At 43.7% G+C, this 6737-nt stretch overlaps 1 long non-coding RNA gene across 1 annotated transcript; it reads right to left on the reverse strand.

Annotated features, from left to right (window-relative positions):
* Positions 1-711: 711 nt before the first annotated feature.
* Positions 712-5952, reverse strand: LOC131912773 (uncharacterized). The gene is made up of 3 exons (XR_009379715.1): positions 2340-5952; positions 1255-1392; positions 712-1122 (listed from the first exon to the last, which is right to left on the reverse strand). It is a non-coding gene; the product is annotated as an uncharacterized LOC131912773 (long non-coding RNA).
* Positions 5953-6737: the final 785 nt, after the last annotated feature.

Below are 6737 nucleotides of genomic sequence, written 5' to 3' on the forward strand. Positions count from 1 at the left end.
CTGTCCTGGATCTCGCTCTGTAGCCCAGGCTGGCCTCGAACTCACAGAAATCTGCCTGGCTCTGCCTCCCCAATGCTGGGATTAAAGGCGTGTGCCACCACCACACAGCGACCATAGCAACTTCGTTTTTGTTTTTGTTTTTTTGTCTTTTTGTGACTAGTTTATTTCACTTAGCACAGTATCCATACGGTTCAGTACAAAAAAACAATTGTAAATATTTTTTAAATTCACATAGGGGAAAAAAGAAGACAGAGTACACACACACACACACACACACACACACACACACACACTTTGTTAAGAGATAAGGTCTTACACTGCAGCCCAGCTGCCTTGGAACTTACTGTGTAGCCCAGGTTAGCCTCAAACTTGGAGTAATCCTCCTGTCTTGGCTTCTCAAGTGCTGGGATCACATGTATTAGCCACCATGCACCCTGCATTTAAGGTATTTTTAAACTGAATAAATTTCCTTGTAGAGAGGACAGTGCACAAACCTGGTAAGAATCTGAACTGTCCCAGCAAAGCCTGCGAGCAAGCAGCCCTTTGAAAAACTCTATCAAGCACAGCTCCATTTACCTTGCCCTATATGCACGCCCTGCTTCTGCACAGAGTGAAATGAGAAGGACCTGGGGTTGAATTATAGGCCACTGCTCACTCTGACCTTGTAAAACAAAGGTAAAGTCTACCTCACAGGAAAAAAAAGACAACAACTTTTATAAAGGAAAATATTTAATTGGGTGGCTTACAGTTTCAGAGGTCAGGGAAATGGACAGGAGGAAGTGAACACAGCCACAGCTGCGGGGGAGAAAAGCACACAGTGGCCAGAATGCTAAACAGGGACAGGAGCACGGAGCGGGCATTCAGTAAAGGCAGGAGATGTGAAGTGCCCAGTGTTTCCAGGCACAGTCAGTGGCCTGCTATTGCTGGAAGCTTCTTCTGAACTTGGCAACTTGAAGGAGAGGCTGTAGAATCAAAGTCAGTCAGATTATGCCAGGGTGGGCTGAGGATGTTCCGCACTGTTTTGTAGGCATTTCTCAGTTTACACACCAGAAGAATCACAGGATTTGCCAACAATACACATTTTCAGGCCTCTTCTCTGAAGTAAGTATTGGTCCTAGGTGTCTTCATTTAATGGACAAGGAAAAAGAAACCTTAGAAGCAAAATTCAATTTTAATTTCTCTAATTACTAGATATGATGTCCTCAAGCAAAATACATACACATTTCATCTTTAAAATATAGAAAATGACCTCACCTTTGCAGGCTGTACTTTGCAAGGGAGAAGACAGACAGACAGCAGGTAGTGTGTAAAGCCCGCCAATGCTCATATTCCTTGGTGCAGGTATTCCTTAACTGCTGTTCTCACTTCCCTGTTGTCATTACTCTTTCTTGCCTTGGAATCACCAAGAACAGAGCAGTGAAGGTTGTAGGTATAGAAAGCAGGGGTGGGATGTGGGCAGAGGGTGGCATCCACAAAGACCGAGTGAGAAAAGCCAGATACAGGAAGATGAATGTTGTGTGATGTCACTCATCTGTGGAGTCTAAACATGCCACCTTCATAGCAGTAGAGCAGAGTTGTCTGGTGGCTATCAAGGACTGGGAACTGGGGTGTAGGGGGAGGAGATGCTGATCACAGCCACAAACTTCCACATATAAGACTAGTTAGTCCCAGGGATCTGGTTACAGAATAGTCAGTACTGCTGTACGGCATACTTGTTTTTTGTTGTGATGGTTAAGACAGCAGATTTTGAGTCCTCAACACACACATACACACACACACACACACACACACACACACACACACACACAAGGGAGTAAGCACAGGTGGTAATGGATGCATTGATTTGTGATAAACAGTACATATGTCAAAGCTAAGCAGAGTTCCCATGTAAAGTAACTCAACCCTGAAGAGTTAGTTGCCTGTGTGTCAAGAATGGAGGGGGGACACCTGCAGTCTCACTTCGGAAGTGGAGGCAGGAGAATGAAAGATTTAAAGTCAACCTAAGTAACATGGACCCTTGTCTCAAACAACAAAAAAGACTTTCATGTGCTCTAAGAAGCTGAAGAAGTGACAAACAGGAAGGCTTGCGCTCTTGTACCCAGCCACGCAAGTGGTCTATGACTAATGCCAGCTCAGAAAGGGATAGGAGGCAGAAGGGAGGGTGGAGATCTGGCCTCAGATCTGACTAATGGCAAGTCTTCATTTGGTCATCACAACAAAGCTCAGGGAAATGGCTTGTGTGAGTCTACCTCTCTGGTGACTGAGCCAGAGTCACTCCTTGTTGGTTCTGCTGGACTTTGCACCCTCACCTCCCCCACTTCCCATCTCTACTTCCTTACCAGGTTGTCCCACGAACCCTTCTTAGTGAATCTTGTTGGAGTTCTACTTCAGCACAATGAAGCTAAAGGTATCAGAGAAGCCAACGACTGTCTCCTCTTCCTCCTCCTCCTCCTTCTTCATAAAAACAGCACTTGAGAAACACTGCCAACTGCAGAAAGATGGCTCACAATGCCTGATGTCCATCACCCCACCATCTCCATCAACTGTGCTAACAACTCCTCTTTCATGCCTTGGCCACAGTAAGCTTGATTTACCTGCAACCAGGAGACACATTCATCAGAGAGATGCAAAATGGCTCCTTTCTTTATCCCATCCAACAATACCTCCTGTAGGTAAGTGGAGGAGCCTGTGAAGCCCCAAAAGAGGGGAATCACTGACAGTGTTTTCCTGAACAAAACCAGAGACCCCCTGTGACACTCACTGTGCTCTCAGTTCCTTGGGCCCAGGGTTTCATTTGTAAATCAAGTGTTTTTCTTTAGAGTTCACTGAGCTGTTTCCAAACTTTCCACTGAGTAATCAGATGGAAATGCAATCTATCCAAACAATTCTGTAACATATATCATGTCTATGTTATGAAAGGAAAAGAAGACCTGGACAGACAGCTCAGGGGCTAAGAGCACTTGCTGCAAGATCTTGCAGAAGACCCAGACTGGATTCCCAGCACCTTCATCAAGTGCTAACAATTGCCTGTAACTCTAGTTCCAGAAGATCCAACACTCTCTCCTGGTCTCTGAGGCACATAAATTTACTCAGGCACACACACAAATAATTTTTTAAGTGGGGAGGAAAAGAAAAAGGACAAAACGCTAGCATCCAATCAGATTAAAGTCCATCCATACTTCCCCCTTGTCTGCAGTTCAGAAGCGCCTGTCATGCGGTGCTGTATGCAATCTGCAGCCACTTCTTCCTCCTCCACCTCTAGGATCCAGCCACAGTGCGCACTTTCAGCAGTGTGAATGGCAGGTTCTTCCTTGGCTCTGAGCCCTGCTTCCTTCTCTTTCTCTTCACACCCACACCCTGGCTGTGTCAGTTTTCTTGAGTTATTGATGATTCAGGTTTCAGAACATATCCAATCTGGTACTTTTCCGCAGAAGCCCTCTTTGATGTCCTGTCTCCTTTCCAAACTGAGACCAGTGCTTCCTCCTAGGTATCCTCTGTGTTCCTTTCTTTCCTGTATCAGTATGTAATTTAGATAAGTGTGTTTATTTTAAGTAAGATCATATAAATATATCTATGAGAGAGATAATGCCTTTTTAAAAACTAGTGTAGCTGATGTTAAATATGAACCACAGACGGTCTCATCAGAATAAGTATGTTGATGGGGAATGTGTGCATATAATATACAGTCTCCACTCCACCCCCTGTCTCTCTGAGTATCTACCACAGCTACAGTTCAGCATGTGTACAGCAACCAGAGAGCTCTTGTGGTTTAACATCTGGATCTAGAATCCTTTAGTCACATTGCTTGTCTTCCTCCCATAACAGGATATTCAAGCTTTCTTAGAAAACAGATGTCTGAGATAAGTTTCCCAGTAGGGAGAGACAGGTTGATCACTTAGTGTCTTTATTGTTATATTAAATTATGAAATAGTGTCCAGGGACAGCTAACTCTAAAGACTGCTCTTAAAAATAATTTAATTTCCAAACTTGTCTAATTTAATAGTCAGATAGATAGATTAGGGGACAGACATTGAATTATGGAACAAAGAACAAGACCACACAAGAAAGTTATGGAGCCATGAGGAAAATGGCAGAGCAAATGGTACCTGACTGACATTAGCTTGACTTAAAACTTCTTAACTCCATAAGGACCCAAAGGCAATATGCAATCAGCAGGAAGTGTACTTTGGAATTTCAATTTTGATTTGTTTTTCCAGAGCCAAGGGTATAAAGGGCAGCACTTTGTCGGTGCTGGGCAATGGCAGAGAGCCACCGCTCTCCATCAGCTAGTGATTGTGAGGAAAACATCCAGTCAACACTCATGGTGGACCCTGTTGCCAGGCTAATGTTCAGCAGGTTGGGTGCACTAAGTAGATTTTTAGTACACCACATTTCAGCTTATGTGGGTGTGTCAGATGTAACCCCACTGCAAGCTATGGAGGGTATATTAATTCATGTTGCTTCTTATGCAGGAGAAAGATTAGTCTGTATCCCAAAAGGCAGCACTTGGGCAGCACATTGAAGAATGGCATTTGCAGGAAGAAGAGTCCCTTTGGGCACACAGTGGAAAGAACTTTGCAAGCAGGCACAAGCAGTCAGTACTACAAAGTGCTAGTCCAAGAAGCTTTGGTCATCCATTGCAGAAAGATAATTACCCATCTTTCAGCACAGTTTATTAGTTTTAAATTGCCAAGTTTTACCCCAACAGGATGATTATTCTGGGTGTTAAGCCCTTAACTGTAGATTAACCAACTCAAAAAAGAACATGATCAACAAGGCCACTCCTCTGTGTCTCCTGTGTTCTTGCCTAGCAGAGTGATAGAAACATGCATTTCTTCAAGAGCAGCCTCGCTGAAGGGCGCTCATCAATGCCATCCTCCCAGAGCTCAGCACTGCCAACTCAAGACCCCGGTAGAAGAGAAAGCTGTGGTGTATCGATGACTTTCCAGCCAATGACAGAGAAATGCCTCTGAGATCTTAATTACCCACCTTCCTGCTTTAAGTGACCTCTCTATCAATGTTCCCTCAGGGCAAGCTTTCCTCTAGGAGCAGAAGCAAGACAGCTCTGTAATTAGTGGAAGCCACTGTCCTCCTGGTTGGTGTGAGCAGCACTCGCTTTGTGAAAGTCACCTTTCAGTCTTTCTCTCCTACTTACAAGTTAGCTAGATGTCCATATGTGGATACGATACCCACAGTTTCACCTCATAGGTAACTCAAACTGGTCCATCTCTACAGAGAGTCAGTTTGGCCATCTACCCATGAGGAAAATTAGTGGGACTCCTTTGTTTCCACAGAGAATGTCTATCTTGCCACATTCTTCTTTGTTTTTAAATACCTTGGCGGTATGCCCTATCAAAAACACTAGAGAATGTGGCCTTTCTCCTAGACTATTTGCTCTCTGTCTTATTCTTTGTCTTAACATCCTTCTGTCTTCCAAATTTTCTGCTCTTTTGTCCTTCCTCTCTTGTCTCAGGATCTGGCCTAAGGCTGTCTAAGCTCAGTCATTAGTACCCCATTTTTGCAAATCTGACCAGCCGTATCAGATGGATGAGCATCTGGTTATGAATAAATACATACTTTATGACTTTCTTATCTTGAGAAACAACAACAATGAGCTACTTTCATATTTCTGTAATGTACTTTAAAAACTATAACCATCAAATTCTAAATTTTGATGTAACAAATAACTCTTTGGAAAACTGATTGACCTTACTAGGTTTTGACACTGGCATGGTTAGAAACATCCAGGAAATCTTAAATTAAAAGCCCCTTGTCTAGATCTCAATCCAGACCAATTAAATCAGAAAGAGAACAGAGAATAATGATATAACTAAAAGACAAAATTCACCATGCAGAAACTCTTCATTCTAGACTGAAAAATGTCAGGATAGATACAGCCATAAAGGAGTAAAAAGCTGCTTTTCTAACCAACTTCATGTTTCTTCCCTTCCACCAGAGATTTATGAATCAGAATTCAATTTCCGCCCTCATCCACAGTTCTTTTTTTTTGTTGTTGTTTTTTTTGTTTTGTTTTTTCGAGACAGGGTTTCTCTGTGTAGCTTTGCGCCTTTCCTGGAACTCGCTTTGGAGACCAGGCTGGCCTCGAACTCACAGAGATCTGCCTGCCTCTACCTCCCGAGTGCTGGGATTAAAGGCGTGTACCACCACCGCCCAGCTCTCATCCACAGTTCTAATAAAAGATTGGTATGCTTATAGGGGCTGGAGAGATGGCTTAGCAATTAAGAGCACTGGCTCCTCTTCTAGAGGACCCAAGTTCAGTTCCCAGTACCTATATGGTGGCTCACCACTATCTGTACTCCAGTTCCAGGAGAGTGCATCCTCCTCTGGCCTCCAGTGGCACAGGTACACAGGTGGTACACTTACACACGTGCAAACAAAACACTCATATAAAAAGATCAGCAAGGGTTTGAATATGGGATGTCTTACAGGGGCTTGTGTTTCTAGTCTCAGATCATGGTGCTAGCTCAAGGCTGTGAAGCTTTTAAGAGACAGACATTGACTGGAAGTGAACAGGCTATTGGGTTCCGTGCCAGCCAGCTCTCTGCTTCTCAGTCTCTGGCCTCACACTTCTACTGTTGTGGTTAGAGACACTCCACCCTGCCTTCTCCACCATGACGTACTCCAAACCCTCAGAAACTGAGCCAAAAAGACCTTGCATTGTTTCTTTCTGTCAGGCATTTTGGTCATGACACAAAAATAACACAGACTATGAAATG

Source organism: Peromyscus eremicus, chromosome 6 (assembly GCF_949786415.1).
Source record: "Peromyscus eremicus chromosome 6, PerEre_H2_v1, whole genome shotgun sequence".
Lineage (NCBI taxonomy): Eukaryota > Metazoa > Chordata > Mammalia > Rodentia > Cricetidae > Peromyscus > Peromyscus eremicus.